Here is a 15,557-nt window from a genome sequence, read left to right as displayed (position 1 = left end):
GCAGTGTATCGAGAGCCTTCCAGGAGGAGGGGAATTAGCTCAGATGGTAGAGCGCTCGCTTAGCATGCGAGAGGTAGCGGGATCGATGCCCGCATTCTCCAGCAAGACGCTTTTTCTTCATTTTCACTATTTTATTCAAAACACGCCAATCGTCGCAAATAAAGTCATGTGCTCGCTTCTGGTTTTTTTACTATCATCCTAAAAGTCTTCCGTCCACTTTCTGCTATCCCAAAGAGTCATCCGCGCGAGGGCCGGCAACAGGCGTGATACTGTGCAACAGGCTCATTGCATGGCATTGGTGACATATTCAGGAAATTCCACTTTGATGCCACCCAGGGCTGTTAACCTTTTATTTCATTTCAATACGATGCTTAGAATAATTGGTTCAAAGTGCGCAGCCTTTGCTCTTTTATTTCGTTTTCATCGGAGCAGGTCGGAGCTGGCAGAAGAGTGAGCCCTGTCTGCAGGAGCTCTGATTCCAGAAAGCATATTTTCCCTGTCTTTCTTACCACTCATCTGTGTCTCTTCGCTGACATGAGGGGTTGCTACACTCTGCAGTCTCCCGGCATTTAAAGTCTGCTACCAGCAGAGCACGTTCTGGACTTCACAGCGCCCAGCAAAGTACTAGCCTGCGCCCTCCCCCTACTACCGCAAAAACCTTTTGCATAAGTGTGAACAAAATGCCACGAACCACCCCAGATGGGGCTCGAACCCACAATCCCTGGCTTAGGAGGCCAGTGCCTTATCCATTAGGCCACTGGGGCCACTCGACAGAGAAGGGGAAAGTTCTTTCTTTTCCTCTTCTCTCACTGGAGTCACGGGTACTGGCCCACTGAAAAGGGCAAGTTGGCTCACGTCCAAAGCTGCAGTGTCCCAGCACACGCGGGCAAAAGGCACCTGCTTGCACTCGGCTGGACACTTCCGCTTTATGGGACACACGATGGAAAGTGGACTCAATTCCCAGACCTAACTCTTACCTGTTTGGTATTCTGACGCTCGATTGTAAAATATGGCCAGCTGGTAAAAATGACAAAGGGCACTCCAGCGCTGGTCCTTTGGCTGCAGGCGGCGTGTCAGCGGCCTAAAACAGCAAGAAATAGCGAGAGAAATAAAGTGAGAAGCAAGCACCTTTTCAATTGGGCTCTCGGGTCTATGGGACTGGCGTGCAGCCTCTTGATCACAAGCGCAGGTCCAGCGTGAAAGGGCGTGGGAGTGGAGTCACTCTGCTATTAATACCTGGTTGGCCAATCCTCATTGCAATGGATGGCCATCTGCAGCTTTACTTGTAGCTCCACTGAAGGTATTTTGTTTTGGGCAAAGGGGTGAGATTGTGATTTCCTCTGCGGCAGATGAAGAGAAAGGGCTTTATGCACTACAGGTCCCTGGACAGCCAAGCAAGTGTGAGCCGGAGACTGTGCTTCAGCTCTGAAGCAGTGTATCGAGAGCCTTCGAGGAGGAGGGGAATTAGCTCAGATGGTAGAGCGCTCGCTTAGCATGCGAGAGGTAGCGGGATCGATGCCCGCATTCTCCAGCAAGACACTTTTTCTTCATTTTCACTATTTTATTCAAAACTCACCAATCGTCGCAAATAAAGTCATGTGCTCGCTTCTGTTTTTTTTACTATCATCCTAAAAGTCTTCCGTCCACTTTCTGCTATCCCAAAGAGTCATCCGCGCGAGGGCCGGCAACAGGCGTGATACTGTGCAACAGGCGCATTGCATGGCATTGGTGACATATTCAGGAAATTCCACTTTGATGCCACCCAGGGCTGTTGACCTTTTATTTCAGTTCAATACGATGCTTCGAATAATTGGTTCAAAGTGCGCAGCCTTTGCTCTTTTATTTCGTTTTCATCGGAGCAGGTCGGAGCTGGCAGAAGAGTGAGCCCTGTCTGCAGGAGCTCTGATTCCAGAAAGCATATTTTCCCTGTCTTTCTTACCACTCATCTGTGTCTCTTCGCTGACATGAGGGGTTGCTACACTCTGCAGTCTCCCGGCATTTAAAGTCTGCTACCAGCAGAGCACGTTCTGGACTTCACAGCGCCCAGCAAAGTACTAGCCTGCGCCCACCCCCTACTACCGCAAAAACCTTTTGCATAAGTGTGAACAAAATGCCACGAACCTCCCCAGATGGGACTCGAACCCACAATCCCTGGCTTAGGAGGCCAGTGCCTTATCCATTAGGCCACTGGGGCCACTCGACAGAGAAGGGGAAAGTTCTTTCTTTTCCTCTTCTCTCACTGGAGTCACGGGTACTGGCCCACTGAAAAGGGCAAGTTGGCTCACGTCCAAAGCTGCAGTGTCCCAGCACACGCGGGCAAAAGGCACCTGCTTGCACTCGGCTGGACACTTCCGCTTTATGGGACACACGATGGAAAGTGGACTCAATTCCCAGACCTAACTCTTACCTGTTTGGTATTCTGACGCTCGATTGTAAAATATGGCCAGCTGGTAAAAATGACAAAGGGCACTCCAGCGCTGGTCCTTTGGCTGCAGGCGGCGTGTCAGCGGCCTAAAACAGCAAGAAATAGCGAGAGAAATAAAGTGAGAAGCAAGCACCTTTTCAATTGGGCTCTCGGGTCTATGGGACTGGCGTGCAGCCTCTTGATCACAAGCGCAGGTCCAGCGTGAAAGGGCGTGGCAGTGGAGTCACTCTGCTATTAATACCTGGTTGGCCAATCCTCGTTGCAATGGATGGCCATCTGCAGCTTTACTTGTAGCTCCACTGAAGGTATTTTGTTTTGGGCAAAGGGGTGAGATTGTGATTTCCCCTGCAGCAGATGAAGAGAAAGGGCTTTATGCACTACAGGTCCCTGGACAGCCAAGCAAGTGTGAGCCGGAGACTGTGCTTCAGCTCTGAAGCAGTGTATCGAGAGCCTTCGATGAGGAGGGGAATTAGCTCAGATGGTAGAGCGCTCGCTTAGCATGCGAGAGGTAGCGGGATCGATGCCCGCATTCTCCAGCAAGACGCTTTTTCTTCATTTTCACTATTTTATTCAAAACTCGCCAATCGTCGCAAATAAAGTCATGTGCTCGCTTCTGTTTTTTTTACTATCATTCTTAAAGTCTTCCGTCCACTTTCTGCTATCCCAAAGAGTCATCCGCACGAGGGCCGGCAACAGGCGTGATACTGTGCAACAGGCGCATTGCATGGCATTGGTGACATATTCAGGAAATTCCACTTTGATGCCACCCAGGGCTGTTAACCTTTTATTTCAGTTCAATACGATGCTTCGAATAATTGGTTCAAAGTGCGCAGCCTTTGCTCTTTTATTTCGTTTTCATCGGAGCAGGTCGGAGCTGGCAGAAGAGTGAGCCCTGTCTGCAGGAGCTCTGATTCCAGAAAGCATATTTTCCCTGTCTTTCTTACCACTCATCTGTGTCTCTTCGCTGACATGAGGGGTTGCTACACTCTGCAGTCTCCCGGCATTTAAAGTCTGCTACCAGCAGAGCACGTTCTGGACTTCACAGCGCCCAGCAAAGTACTAGCCTGCGCCCTCCCCCTACTACCGCAAAAACCTTTTGCATAAGTGTGAACAAAATGCCACGAACCACCCCAGATGGGGCTCGAACCCACAATCCCTGGCTTAGGAGGCCAGTGCCTTATCCATTAGGCCACTGGGGCCACTCGACAGAGAAGGGGAAAGTTCTTTCTTTTCCTCTTCTCTCACTGGAGTCACGGGTACTGGCCCACTGAAAAGGGCAAGTTGGCTCACGTCCAAAGCTGCAGTGTCCCAGCACACGCGGGCAAAAGGCACCTGCTTGCACTCGGCTGGACACTTCCGCTTTATGGGACACACGATGGAAAGTGGACTCAATTCCCAGACCTAACTCTTACCTGTTTGGTATTCTGACGCTCGATTGTAAAATATGGCCAGCTGGTAAAAATGACAAAGGGCACTCCAGCGCTGGTCCTTTGGCTGCAGGCGGCGTGTCAGCGGCCTAAAACAGCAAGAAATAGCGAGAGAAATAAAGTGAGAAGCAAGCACCTTTTCAATTGGGCTCTCGGGTCTATGGGACTGGCGTGCAGCCTCTTGATCACAAGCGCAGGTCCAGCGTGAAAGGGCGTGGGAGTGGAGTCACTCTGCTATTAATACCTGGTTGGCCAATCCTCATTGCAATGGATGGCCATCTGCAGCTTTACTTGTAGCTCCACTGAAGGTATTTTGTTTTGGGCAAAGGGGTGAGATTGTGATTTCCTCTGCGGCAGATGAAGAGAAAGGGCTTTATGCACTACAGGTCCCTGGACAGCCAAGCAAGTGTGAGCCGGAGACTGTGCTTCAGCTCTGAAGCAGTGTATCGAGAGCCTTCGAGGAGGAGGGGAATTAGCTCAGATGGTAGAGCGCTCGCTTTGCATGCGAGAGGTAGTGGGATCGATGCCCGCATTCTCCAGCAAGACGCTTTTTCTTCATTTTCACTATTTTATTCAAAACTCACCAATCGTCGCAAATAAAGTCATGTGCTCGCTTCTGTTTTTTTTACTATCATCCTAAAAGTCTTCCGTCCACTTTCTGCTATCCCAAAGAGTCATCCGCGCGAGGGCCGGCAAGAGGCGTGATACTGTGCAACAGGCGCATTGCATGGCATTGGTGACATATTCAGGAAATTCCACTTTGATGCCACCCAGGGCTGTTAACCTTTTATTTCATTTCAATACGATGCTTCGAATAATTGGTTCAAAGTGCGCAGCCTTTGCTCTTTTATTTCGTTTTCATCGGAGCAGGTCGGAGCTGGCAGAAGAGTGAGCCCTGTCTGCAGGAGCTCTGATTCCAGAAAGCATATTTTCCCTGTCTTTCTTACCACTCATCTGTGTCTCTTCGCTGACATGAGGGGTTGCTACACTCTGCAGTCTCCCGGCATTTAAAGTCTGCTACCAGCAGAGCACGTTCTGGACTTCACAGCGCCCAGCAAAGTACTAGCCTGCGCCCACCCCCTACTACCGCAAAAACCTTTTGCATAAGTGTGAACAAAATGCCACGAACCACCCCAGATGGGACTCGAACCCACAATCCCTGGCTTAGGAGGCCAGTGCCTTATCCATTAGGCCACTGGGGCCACTCGACAGAGAAGGGGAAAGTTCTTTCTTTTCCTCTTCTCTCACTGGAGTCACGGGTACTGGCCCACTGAAAAGGGCAAGTTGGCTCACGTCCAAAGCTGCAGTGTCCCAGCACACGCGGGCAAAAGGCACCTGCTTGCACTCGGCTGGACACTTCCGCTTTATGGGACACACGATGGAAAGTGGACTCAATTCCCAGACCTAACTCTTACCTGTTTGGTATTCTGACGCTCGATTGTAAAATATGGCCAGCTGGTAAAAATGACAAAGGGCACTCCAGCGCTGGTCCTTTGGCTGCAGGCGGCGTGTCAGCGGCCTAAAACAGCAAGAAATAGCGAGAGAAATAAAGTGAGAAGCAAGCACTTTTTCAATTGGGCTCTCGGGTCTATGGGACTGGCGTGCAGCCTCTTGATCACAAGCGCAGGTCCAGCGTGAAAGGGCGTGGCAGTGGAGTCACTCTGCTATTAATACCTGGTTGGCCAATCCTCGTTGCAATGGATGGCCATCTGCAGCTTTACTTGTAGCTCCACTGAAGGTATTTTGTTTTGGGCAAAGGGGTGAGATTGTGATTTCCCCTGCGGCAGATGAAGAGAAAGGGCTTTATGCACTACAGGTCCCTGGACAGCCAAGCAAGTGTGAGCCGGAGACTGTGCTTCAGCTCTGAAGCAGTGTATCGAGAGCCTTCGAGGAGGAGGGGAATTAGCTCAGATGGTAGAGCGCTCGCTTAGCATGCGAGAGGTAGTGGGATCGATGCCCGCATTCTCCAGCAAGACGCTTTTTCTTCATTTTCACTATTTTATTCAAAACTCGCCAATCGTCGCAAATAAAGTCATGTGCTCGCTTCTGTTTTTTTTACTATCATCCTAAAAGTCTTCCGTCCACTTTCTGCTATCCCAAAGAGTCATCCGCGCGAGGGCCGGCAAGAGGCGTGATACTGTGCAACAGGCGCATTGCATGGCATTGGTGACATATTCAGGAAATTCCACTTTGATGCCACCCAGGGCTGTTAACCTTTTATTTCATTTCAATACGATGCTTCGAATAATTGGTTCAAAGTGCGCAGCCTTTGCTCTTTTATTTCGTTTTCATCGGAGCAGGTCGGAGCTGGCAGAAGAGTGAGCCCTGTCTGCAGGAGCTCTGATTCCAGAAAGCATATTTTCCCTGTCTTTCTTACCACTCATCTGTGTCTCTTCGCTGACATGAGGGGTTGCTACACTCTGCAGTCTCCCGGCATTTAAAGTCTGCTACCAGCAGAGCACGTTCTGGACTTCACAGCGCCCAGCAAAGTACTAGCCTGCGCCCACCCCCTACTACCGCAAAAACCTTTTGCATAAGTGTGAACAAAATGCCACGAACCACCCCAGATGGGACTCGAACCCACAATCCCTGGCTTAGAAGGCCAGTGCCTTATCCATTAGGCCACTGGGGCAACTCGACAGAGAAGGGGAAAGTTCTTTCTTTTCCTCTTCTCTCACTGGAGTCACGGGTACTGGCCCACTGAAAAGGGCAAGTTGGCTCACGTCCAAAGCTGCAGTGTCCCAGCACACGCGGGCAAAAGGCACCTGCTTGCACTCGGCTGGACACTTCCGCTTTATGGGACACACGATGGAAAGTGGACTCAATTCCCAGACCTAACTCTTACCTGTTTGGTATTCTGACGCTCGATTGTAAAATATGGCCAGCTGGTAAAAATGACAAAGGGCACTCCAGCGCTGGTCCTTTGGCTGCAGGCGGCGTGTCAGCGGCCTAAAACAGCAAGAAATAGCGAGAGAAATAAAGTGAGAAGCAAGCACCTTTTCAATTGGGCTCTCGGGTCTATGGGACTGGCGTGCAGCCTCTTGATCACAAGCGCAGGTCCAGCGTGAAAGGGCGTGGCAGTGGAGTCACTCTGCTATTAATACCTGGTTGGCCAATCCTCGTTGCAATGGATGGCCATCTGCAGCTTTACTTGTAGCTCCACTGAAGGTATTTTGTTTTGGGCAAAGGGGTGAGATTGTGATTTCCCCTGCGGCAGATGAAGAGAAAGGGCTTTATGCACTACAGGTCCCTGGACAGCCAAGCAAGTGTGAGCCGGAGACTGTGCTTCAGCTCTGAAGCAGTGTATCGAGAGCCTTCGAGGAGGAGGGGAATTAGCTCAGATGGTAGAGCGCTCGCTTTGCATGCGAGAGGTAGTGGGATCGATGCCCGCATTCTCCAGCAAGACGCTTTTTCTTCATTTTCACTATTTTATTCAAAACTCACCAATCGTCGCAAATAAAGTCATGTGCTCGCTTCTGTTTTTTTTACTATCATCCTAAAAGTCTTCCGTCCACTTTCTGCTATCCCAAAGAGTCATCCGCGCGAGGGCCGGCAAGAGGCGTGATACTGTGCAACAGGCGCATTGCATGGCATTGGTGACATATTCAGGAAATTCCACTTTGATGCCACCCAGGGCTGTTAACCTTTTATTTCATTTCAATACGATGCTTCGAATAATTGGTTCAAAGTGCGCAGCCTTTGCTCTTTTATTTCGTTTTCATCGGAGCAGGTCGGAGCTGGCAGAAGAGTGAGCCCTGTCTGCAGGAGCTCTGATTCCAGAAAGCATATTTTCCCTGTCTTTCTTACCACTCATCTGTGTCTCTTCGCTGACATGAGGGGTTGCTACACTCTGCAGTCTCCCGGCATTTAAAGTCTGCTACCAGCAGAGCACGTTCTGGACTTCACAGCGCCCAGCAAAGTACTAGCCTGCGCCCACCCCCTACTACCGCAAAAACCTTTTGCATAAGTGTGAACAAAATGCCACGAACCACCCCAGATGGGACTCGAACCCACAATCCCTGGCTTAGGAGGCCAGTGCCTTATCCATTAGGCCACTGGGGCCACTCGACAGAGAAGGGGAAAGTTCTTTCTTTTCCTCTTCTCTCACTGGAGTCACGGGTACTGGCCCACTGAAAAGGGCAAGTTGGCTCACGTCCAAAGCTGCAGTGTCCCAGCACACGCGGGCAAAAGGCACCTGCTTGCACTCGGCTGGACACTTCCGCTTTATGGGACACACGATGGAAAGTGGACTCAATTCCCAGACCTAACTCTTACCTGTTTGGTATTCTGACGCTCGATTGTAAAATATGGCCAGCTGGTAAAAATGACAAAGGGCACTCCAGCGCTGGTCCTTTGGCTGCAGGCGGCGTGTCAGCGGCCTAAAACAGCAAGAAATAGCGAGAGAAATAAAGTGAGAAGCAAGCACTTTTTCAATTGGGCTCTCGGGTCTATGGGACTGGCGTGCAGCCTCTTGATCACAAGCGCAGGTCCAGCGTGAAAGGGCGTGGCAGTGGAGTCACTCTGCTATTAATACCTGGTTGGCCAATCCTCGTTGCAATGGATGGCCATCTGCAGCTTTACTTGTAGCTCCACTGAAGGTATTTTGTTTTGGGCAAAGGGGTGAGATTGTGATTTCCCCTGCGGCAGATGAAGAGAAAGGGCTTTATGCACTACAGGTCCCTGGACAGCCAAGCAAGTGTGAGCCGGAGACTGTGCTTCAGCTCTGAAGCAGTGTATCGAGAGCCTTCGAGGAGGAGGGGAATTAGCTCAGATGGTAGAGCGCTCGCTTAGCATGCGAGAGGTAGTGGGATCGATGCCCGCATTCTCCAGCAAGACGCTTTTTCTTCATTTTCACTATTTTATTCAAAACTCGCCAATCGTCGCAAATAAAGTCATGTGCTCGCTTCTGTTTTTTTTACTATCATCCTAAAAGTCTTCCGTCCACTTTCTGCTATCCCAAAGAGTCATCCGCGCGAGGGCCGGCAAGAGGCGTGATACTGTGCAACAGGCGCATTGCATGGCATTGGTGACATATTCAGGAAATTCCACTTTGATGCCACCCAGGGCTGTTAACCTTTTATTTCATTTCAATACGATGCTTCGAATAATTGGTTCAAAGTGCGCAGCCTTTGCTCTTTTATTTCGTTTTCATCGGAGCAGGTCGGAGCTGGCAGAAGAGTGAGCCCTGTCTGCAGGAGCTCTGATTCCAGAAAGCATATTTTCCCTGTCTTTCTTACCACTCATCTGTGTCTCTTCGCTGACATGAGGGGTTGCTACACTCTGCAGTCTCCCGGCATTTAAAGTCTGCTACCAGCAGAGCACGTTCTGGACTTCACAGCGCCCAGCAAAGTACTAGCCTGCGCCCACCCCCTACTACCGCAAAAACCTTTTGCATAAGTGTGAACAAAATGCCACGAACCACCCCAGATGGGACTCGAACCCACAATCCCTGGCTTAGAAGGCCAGTGCCTTATCCATTAGGCCACTGGGGCAACTCGACAGAGAAGGGGAAAGTTCTTTCTTTTCCTCTTCTCTCACTGGAGTCACGGGTACTGGCCCACTGAAAAGGGCAAGTTGGCTCACGTCCAAAGCTGCAGTGTCCCAGCACACGCGGGCAAAAGGCACCTGCTTGCACTCGGCTGGACACTTCCGCTTTATGGGACACACGATGGAAAGTGGACTCAATTCCCAGACCTAACTCTTACCTGTTTGGTATTCTGACGCTCGATTGTAAAATATGGCCAGCTGGTAAAAATGACAAAGGGCACTCCAGCGCTGGTCCTTTGGCTGCAGGCGGCGTGTCAGCGGCCTAAAACAGCAAGAAATAGCGAGAGAAATAAAGTGAGAAGCAAGCACCTTTTCAATTGGGCTCTCGGGTCTATGGGACTGGCGTGCAGCCTCTTGATCACAAGCGCAGGTCCAGCGTGAAAGGGCGTGGCAGTGGAGTCACTCTGCTATTAATACCTGGTTGGCCAATCCTCGTTGCAATGGATGGCCATCTGCAGCTTTACTTGTAGCTCCACTGAAGGTATTTTGTTTTGGGCAAAGGGGTGAGATTGTGATTTCCCCTGCGGCAGATGAAGAGAAAGGGCTTTATGCACTACAGGTCCCTGGACAGCCAAGCAAGTGTGAGCCGGAGACTGTGCTTCAGCTCTGAAGCAGTGTATCGAGAGCCTTCGAGGAGGAGGGGAATTAGCTCAGATGGTAGAGCGCTCGCTTAGCATGCGAGAGGTAGCGGGATCGATGCCCGCATTCTCCAGCAAGACGCTTTTTCTTCATTTTCACTATTTTATTCAAAACTCGCCAATCGTCGCAAATAAAGTCATGTGCTCGCTTCTGTTTTTTTTACTATCATCCTAAAAGTCTTCCGTCCACTTTCTGCTATCCCAAAGAGTCATCCGCGCGAGGGCCGGCAACAGGCGTGATACTGTGCAACAGGCGCATTGCATGGCATTGGTGACATATTCAGGAAATTCCACTTTGATGCCACCCAGGGCTGTTAACCTTTTATTTCATTTCAATACGATGCTTAGAATAATTGGTTCAAAGTGCGCAGCCTTTGCTCTTTTATTTCGTTTTCATCGGAGCAGGTCGGAGCTGGCAGAAGAGTGAGCCCTGTCTGCAGGAGCTCTGATTCCAGAAAGCATATTTTCCCTGTCTTTCTTACCACTCATCTGTGTCTCTTCGCTGACATGAGGGGTTGCTACACTCTGCAGTCTCCCGGCATTTAAAGTCTGCTACCAGCAGAGCACGTTCTGGACTTCACAGCGCCCAGCAAAGTACTAGCCTGCGCCCACCCCCTACTACCGCAAAAACCTTTTGCATAAGTGTGAACAAAATGCCACGAACCACCCCAGATGGGACTCGAACCCACAATCCCTGGCTTAGAAGGCCAGTGCCTTATCCATTAGGCCACTGGGGCAACTCGACAGAGAAGGGGAAAGTTCTTTCTTTTCCTCTTCTCTCACTGGAGTCACGGGTACTGGCCCACTGAAAAGGGCAAGTTGGCTCACGTCCAAAGCTGCAGTGTCCCAGCACACGCGGGCAAAAGGCACCTGCTTGCACTCGGCTGGACACTTCCGCTTTATGGGACACACGATGGAAAGTGGACTCAATTCCCAGACCTAACTCTTACCTGTTTGGTATTCTGACGCTCGATTGTAAAATATGGCCAGCTGGTAAAAATGACAAAGGGCACTCCAGCGCTGGTCCTTTGGCTGCAGGCGGCGTGTCAGCGGCCTAAAACAGCAAGAAATAGCGAGAGAAATAAAGTGAGAAGCAAGCACCTTTTCAATTGGGCTCTCGGGTCTATGGGACTGGCGTGCAGCCTCTTGATCACAAGCGCAGGTCCAGCGTGAAAGGGCGTGGCAGTGGAGTCACTCTGCTATTAATACCTGGTTGGCCAATCCTCGTTGCAATGGATGGCCATCTGCAGCTTTACTTGTAGCTCCACTGAAGGTATTTTGTTTTGGGCAAAGGGGTGAGATTGTGATTTCCCCTGCGGCAGATGAAGAGAAAGGGCTTTATGCACTACAGGTCCCTGGACAGCCAAGCAAGTGTGAGCCGGAGACTGTGCTTCAGCTCTGAAGCAGTGTATCGAGAGCCTTCGAGGAGGAGGGGAATTAGCTCAGATGGTAGAGCGCTCGCTTAGCATGCGAGAGGTAGCAGGATCGATGCCCGCATTCTCCAGCAAGACGCTTTTTCTTCATTTTCACTATTTTATTCAAAACTCGCCAATCGTCGCAAATAAAGTCATGTGCTCGCTTCTGGTTTTTTTACTATCATCCTAAAAGTCTTCCGTCCACTTTCTGCTATCCCAAAGAGTCATCCGCGCGAGGGCCGGCAACAGGCGTGATACTGTGCAACAGGCTCATTGCATGGCATTGGTGACATATTCAGGAAATTCCACTTTGATGCCACCCAGGGCTGTTAACCTTTTATTTCATTTCAATACGATGCTTAGAATAATTGGTTCAAAGTGCGCAGCCTTTGCTCTTTTATTTCGTTTTCATCGGAGCAGGTCGGAGCTGGCAGAAGAGTGAGCCCTGTCTGCAGGAGCTCTGATTCCAGAAAGCATATTTTCCCTGTCTTTCTTACCACTCATCTGTGTCTCTTCGCTGACATGAGGGGTTGCTACACTCTGCAGTCTCCCGGCATTTAAAGTCTGCTACCAGCAGAGCACGTTCTGGACTTCACAGCGCCCAGCAAAGTACTAGCCTGCGCCCTCCCCCTACTACCGCAAAAACCTTTTGCATAAGTGTGAACAAAATGCCACGAACCACCCCAGATGGGGCTCGAACCCACAATCCCTGGCTTAGGAGGCCAGTGCCTTATCCATTAGGCCACTGGGGCCACTCGACAGAGAAGGGGAAAGTTCTTTCTTTTCCTCTTCTCTCACTGGAGTCACGGGTACTGGCCCACTGAAAAGGGCAAGTTGGCTCACGTCCAAAGCTGCAGTGTCCCAGCACACGCGGGCAAAAGGCACCTGCTTGCACTCGGCTGGACACTTCCGCTTTATGGGACACACGATGGAAAGTGGACTCAATTCCCAGACCTAACTCTTACCTGTTTGGTATTCTGACGCTCGATTGTAAAATATGGCCAGCTGGTAAAAATGACAAAGGGCACTCCAGCGCTGGTCCTTTGGCTGCAGGCGGCGTGTCAGCGGACTAAAACAGCAAGAAATAGCGAGAGAAATGAAGTGAGAAGCAAGCACCTTTTCAATTGGGCTCTCGGGTCTATGGGACTGGCGTGCAGCCTCTTGATCACAAGCGCAGGTCCAGCGTGAAAGGGCGTGGGAGTGGAGTCACTCTGCTATTAATACCTGGTTGGCCAATCCTCATTGCAATGGATGGCCATCTGCAGCTTTACTTGTAGCTCCACTGAAGGTATTTTGTTTTGGGCAAAGGGGTGAGATTGTGATTTCCTCTGCGGCAGATGAAGAGAAAGGGCTTTATGCACTACAGGTCCCTGGACAGCCAAGCAAGTGTGAGCCGGAGACTGTGCTTCAGCTCTGAAGCAGTGTATCGAGATCCTTCGAGGAGGAGGGGAATTAGCTCAGATGGTAGAGCGCTCGCTTAGCATGCGAGAGGTAGCGGGATCGATGCCCGCATTCTCCAGCAAGACACTTTTTCTTCATTTTCACTATTTTATTCAAAACTCACCAATCGTCGCAAATAAAGTCATGTGCTCGCTTCTGTTTTTTTTACTATCATCCTAAAAGTCTTCCGTCCACTTTCTGCTATCCCAAAGAGTCATCCGCGCGAGGGCCGGCAACAGGCGTGATACTGTGCAACAGGCGCATTGCATGGCATTGGTGACATATTCAGGAAATTCCACTTTGATGCCACCCAGGGCTGTTGACCTTTTATTTCAGTTCAATACGATGCTTCGAATAATTGGTTCAAAGTGCGCAGCCTTTGCTCTTTTATTTCGTTTTCATCGGAGCAGGTCGGAGCTGGCAGAAGAGTGAGCCCTGTCTGCAGGAGCTCTGATTCCAGAAAGCATATTTTCCCTGTCTTTCTTACCACTCATCTGTGTCTCTTCGCTGACATGAGGGGTTGCTACACTCTGCAGTCTCCCGGCATTTAAAGTCTGCTACCAGCAGAGCACGTTCTGGACTTCACAGCGCCCAGCAAAGTACTAGCCTGCGCCCACCCCCTACTACCGCAAAAACCTTTTGCATAAGTGTGAACAAAATGCCACGAACCTCCCCAGATGGGACTCGAACCCACAATCCCTGGCTTAGGAGGCCAGTGCCTTATCCATTAGGCCACTGGGGCCACTCGACAGAGAAGGGGAAAGTTCTTTCTTTTCCTCTTCTCTCACTGGAGTCACGGGTACTGGCCCACTGAAAAGGGCAAGTTGGCTCACGTCCAAAGCTGCAGTGTCCCAGCACACGCGGGCAAAAGGCACCTGCTTGCACTCGGCTGGACACTTCCGCTTTATGGGACACACGATGGAAAGTGGACTCAATTCCCAGACCTAACTCTTACCTGTTTGGTATTCTGACGCTCGATTGTAAAATATGGCCAGCTGGTAAAAATGACAAAGGGCACTCCAGCGCTGGTCCTTTGGCTGCAGGCGGCGTGTCAGCGGCCTAAAACAGCAAGAAATAGCGAGAGAAATAAAGTGAGAAGCAAGCACCTTTTCAATTGGGCTCTCGGGTCTATGGGACTGGCGTGCAGCCTCTTGATCACAAGCGCAGGTCCAGCGTGAAAGGGCGTGGCAGTGGAGTCACTCTGCTATTAATACCTGGTTGGCCAATCCTCGTTGCAATGGATGGCCATCTGCAGCTTTACTTGTAGCTCCACTGAAGGTATTTTGTTTTGGGCAAAGGGGTGAGATTGTGATTTCCCCTGCGGCAGATGAAGAGAAAGGGCTTTATGCACTACAGGTCCCTGGACAGCCAAGCAAGTGTGAGCCGGAGACTGTGCTTCAGCTCTGAAGCAGTGTATCGAGAGCCTTCGATGAGGAGGGGAATTAGCTCAGATGGTAGAGCGCTCGCTTAGCATGCGAGAGGTAGCGGGATCGATGCCCGCATTCTCCAGCAAGACGCTTTTTCTTCATTTTCACTATTTTATTCAAAACTCGCCAATCGTCGCAAATAAAGTCATGTGCTCGCTTCTGTTTTTTTTACTATCATTCTTAAAGTCTTCCGTCCACTTTCTGCTATCCCAAAGAGTCATCCGCACGAGGGCCGGCAACAGGCGTGATACTGTGCAACAGGCGCATTGCATGGCATTGGTGACATATTCAGGAAATTCCACTTTGATGCCACCCAGGGCTGTTAACCTTTTATTTCAGTTCAATACGATGCTTCGAATAATTGGTTCAAAGTGCGCAGCCTTTGCTCTTTTATTTCGTTTTCATCGGAGCAGGTCGGAGCTGGCAGAAGAGTGAGCCCTGTCTGCAGGAGCTCTGATTCCAGAAAGCATATTTTCCCTGTCTTTCTTACCACTCATCTGTGTCTCTTCGCTGACATGAGGGGTTGCTACACTCTGCAGTCTCCCGGCATTTAAAGTCTGCTACCAGCAGAGCACGTTCTGGACTTCACAGCGCCCAGCAAAGTACTAGCCTGCGCCCTCCCCCTACTACCGCAAAAACCTTTTGCATAAGTGTGAACAAAATGCCACGAACCACCCCAGATGGGGCTCGAACCCACAATCCCTGGCTTAGGAGGACAGTGCCTTATCCATTAGGCCACTGGGGCCACTCGACAGAGAAGGGGAAAGTTCTTTCTTTTCCTCTTCTCTCACTGGAGTCACGGGTACTGGCCCACTGAAAAGGGCAAGTTGGCTCACGTCCAAAGCTGCAGTGTCCCAGCACACGCGGGCAAAAGGCACCTGCTTGCACTCGGCTGGACACTTCCGCTTTATGGGACACACGATGGAAAGTGGACTCAATTCCCAGACCTAACTCTTACCTGTTTGGTATTCTGACGCTCGATTGTAAAATATGGCCAGCTGGTAAAAATGACAAAGGGCACTCCAGCGCTGGTCCTTTGGCTGCAGGCGGCGTGTCAGCGGCCTAAAACAGCAAGAAATAGCGAGAGAAATAAAGTGAGAAGCAAGCACCTTTTCAATTGGGCTCTCGGGTCTATGGGACTGGCGTGCAGCCTCTTGATCACAAGCGCAGGTCCAGCGTGAAAGGGCGTGGGAGTGGAGTCACTCTGCTATTAATACCTGGTTGGCCAATCCTCATTG

General features: G+C 50.5%; 21 non-coding genes across 21 annotated transcripts; 10 read left to right on the top strand and 11 right to left on the bottom strand.

Moving 5' to 3' along the window:
- The first annotated feature begins 28 nt into the window (after positions 1 to 28).
- Positions 29 to 101, top strand: TRNAA-AGC (transfer RNA alanine (anticodon AGC)). Its single transcript has one exon. It is a non-coding gene; the product is annotated as a tRNA-Ala (tRNA).
- Positions 102 to 691: 590 nt separating this feature from the next.
- Positions 692 to 764, bottom strand: TRNAR-CCU (transfer RNA arginine (anticodon CCU)). Its single transcript has one exon. It is a non-coding gene; the product is annotated as a tRNA-Arg (tRNA).
- Positions 765 to 1,458: 694 nt separating this feature from the next.
- On the top strand, positions 1,459 to 1,531 carry TRNAA-AGC (transfer RNA alanine (anticodon AGC)). Its single transcript has one exon. It is a non-coding gene; the product is annotated as a tRNA-Ala (tRNA).
- A 590-nt stretch (positions 1,532 to 2,121) lies between these two features.
- TRNAR-CCU (transfer RNA arginine (anticodon CCU)) lies at positions 2,122 to 2,194 on the bottom strand. Its single transcript has one exon. It is a non-coding gene; the product is annotated as a tRNA-Arg (tRNA).
- Positions 2,195 to 2,888: 694 nt separating this feature from the next.
- TRNAA-AGC (transfer RNA alanine (anticodon AGC)) lies at positions 2,889 to 2,961 on the top strand. Its single transcript has one exon. It is a non-coding gene; the product is annotated as a tRNA-Ala (tRNA).
- A 590-nt stretch (positions 2,962 to 3,551) lies between these two features.
- TRNAR-CCU (transfer RNA arginine (anticodon CCU)) lies at positions 3,552 to 3,624 on the bottom strand. Its single transcript has one exon. It is a non-coding gene; the product is annotated as a tRNA-Arg (tRNA).
- Positions 3,625 to 4,318: 694 nt separating this feature from the next.
- On the top strand, positions 4,319 to 4,391 carry TRNAA-UGC (transfer RNA alanine (anticodon UGC)). Its single transcript has one exon. It is a non-coding gene; the product is annotated as a tRNA-Ala (tRNA).
- Positions 4,392 to 4,981: 590 nt separating this feature from the next.
- TRNAR-CCU (transfer RNA arginine (anticodon CCU)) lies at positions 4,982 to 5,054 on the bottom strand. The gene has a single exon. It is a non-coding gene; the product is annotated as a tRNA-Arg (tRNA).
- Positions 5,055 to 5,748: 694 nt separating this feature from the next.
- On the top strand, positions 5,749 to 5,821 carry TRNAA-AGC (transfer RNA alanine (anticodon AGC)). Its single transcript has one exon. It is a non-coding gene; the product is annotated as a tRNA-Ala (tRNA).
- Positions 5,822 to 6,411: 590 nt separating this feature from the next.
- TRNAR-UCU (transfer RNA arginine (anticodon UCU)) lies at positions 6,412 to 6,484 on the bottom strand. The gene has a single exon. It is a non-coding gene; the product is annotated as a tRNA-Arg (tRNA).
- Positions 6,485 to 7,178: 694 nt separating this feature from the next.
- On the top strand, positions 7,179 to 7,251 carry TRNAA-UGC (transfer RNA alanine (anticodon UGC)). The gene has a single exon. It is a non-coding gene; the product is annotated as a tRNA-Ala (tRNA).
- Positions 7,252 to 7,841: 590 nt separating this feature from the next.
- Positions 7,842 to 7,914, bottom strand: TRNAR-CCU (transfer RNA arginine (anticodon CCU)). The gene has a single exon. It is a non-coding gene; the product is annotated as a tRNA-Arg (tRNA).
- A 694-nt stretch (positions 7,915 to 8,608) lies between these two features.
- On the top strand, positions 8,609 to 8,681 carry TRNAA-AGC (transfer RNA alanine (anticodon AGC)). Its single transcript has one exon. It is a non-coding gene; the product is annotated as a tRNA-Ala (tRNA).
- A 590-nt stretch (positions 8,682 to 9,271) lies between these two features.
- On the bottom strand, positions 9,272 to 9,344 carry TRNAR-UCU (transfer RNA arginine (anticodon UCU)). The gene has a single exon. It is a non-coding gene; the product is annotated as a tRNA-Arg (tRNA).
- Positions 9,345 to 10,038: 694 nt separating this feature from the next.
- TRNAA-AGC (transfer RNA alanine (anticodon AGC)) lies at positions 10,039 to 10,111 on the top strand. The gene has a single exon. It is a non-coding gene; the product is annotated as a tRNA-Ala (tRNA).
- Positions 10,112 to 10,701: 590 nt separating this feature from the next.
- On the bottom strand, positions 10,702 to 10,774 carry TRNAR-UCU (transfer RNA arginine (anticodon UCU)). The gene has a single exon. It is a non-coding gene; the product is annotated as a tRNA-Arg (tRNA).
- Positions 10,775 to 12,131: 1,357 nt separating this feature from the next.
- Positions 12,132 to 12,204, bottom strand: TRNAR-CCU (transfer RNA arginine (anticodon CCU)). Its single transcript has one exon. It is a non-coding gene; the product is annotated as a tRNA-Arg (tRNA).
- Positions 12,205 to 12,898: 694 nt separating this feature from the next.
- TRNAA-AGC (transfer RNA alanine (anticodon AGC)) lies at positions 12,899 to 12,971 on the top strand. Its single transcript has one exon. It is a non-coding gene; the product is annotated as a tRNA-Ala (tRNA).
- A 590-nt stretch (positions 12,972 to 13,561) lies between these two features.
- TRNAR-CCU (transfer RNA arginine (anticodon CCU)) lies at positions 13,562 to 13,634 on the bottom strand. Its single transcript has one exon. It is a non-coding gene; the product is annotated as a tRNA-Arg (tRNA).
- A 694-nt stretch (positions 13,635 to 14,328) lies between these two features.
- On the top strand, positions 14,329 to 14,401 carry TRNAA-AGC (transfer RNA alanine (anticodon AGC)). Its single transcript has one exon. It is a non-coding gene; the product is annotated as a tRNA-Ala (tRNA).
- Positions 14,402 to 14,991: 590 nt separating this feature from the next.
- On the bottom strand, positions 14,992 to 15,064 carry TRNAR-CCU (transfer RNA arginine (anticodon CCU)). The gene has a single exon. It is a non-coding gene; the product is annotated as a tRNA-Arg (tRNA).
- Positions 15,065 to 15,557: the final 493 nt, after the last annotated feature.

Source organism: Ambystoma mexicanum, chromosome 5q (genome assembly GCF_040938575.1).
Source record: "Ambystoma mexicanum isolate Mex_15411 chromosome 5q, UKY_AmexF1_1, whole genome shotgun sequence".
NCBI classification, from domain to species: domain Eukaryota; kingdom Metazoa; phylum Chordata; class Amphibia; order Caudata; family Ambystomatidae; genus Ambystoma; species Ambystoma mexicanum.
This window is presented reverse-complemented; position numbering and strand designations above follow the sequence as displayed.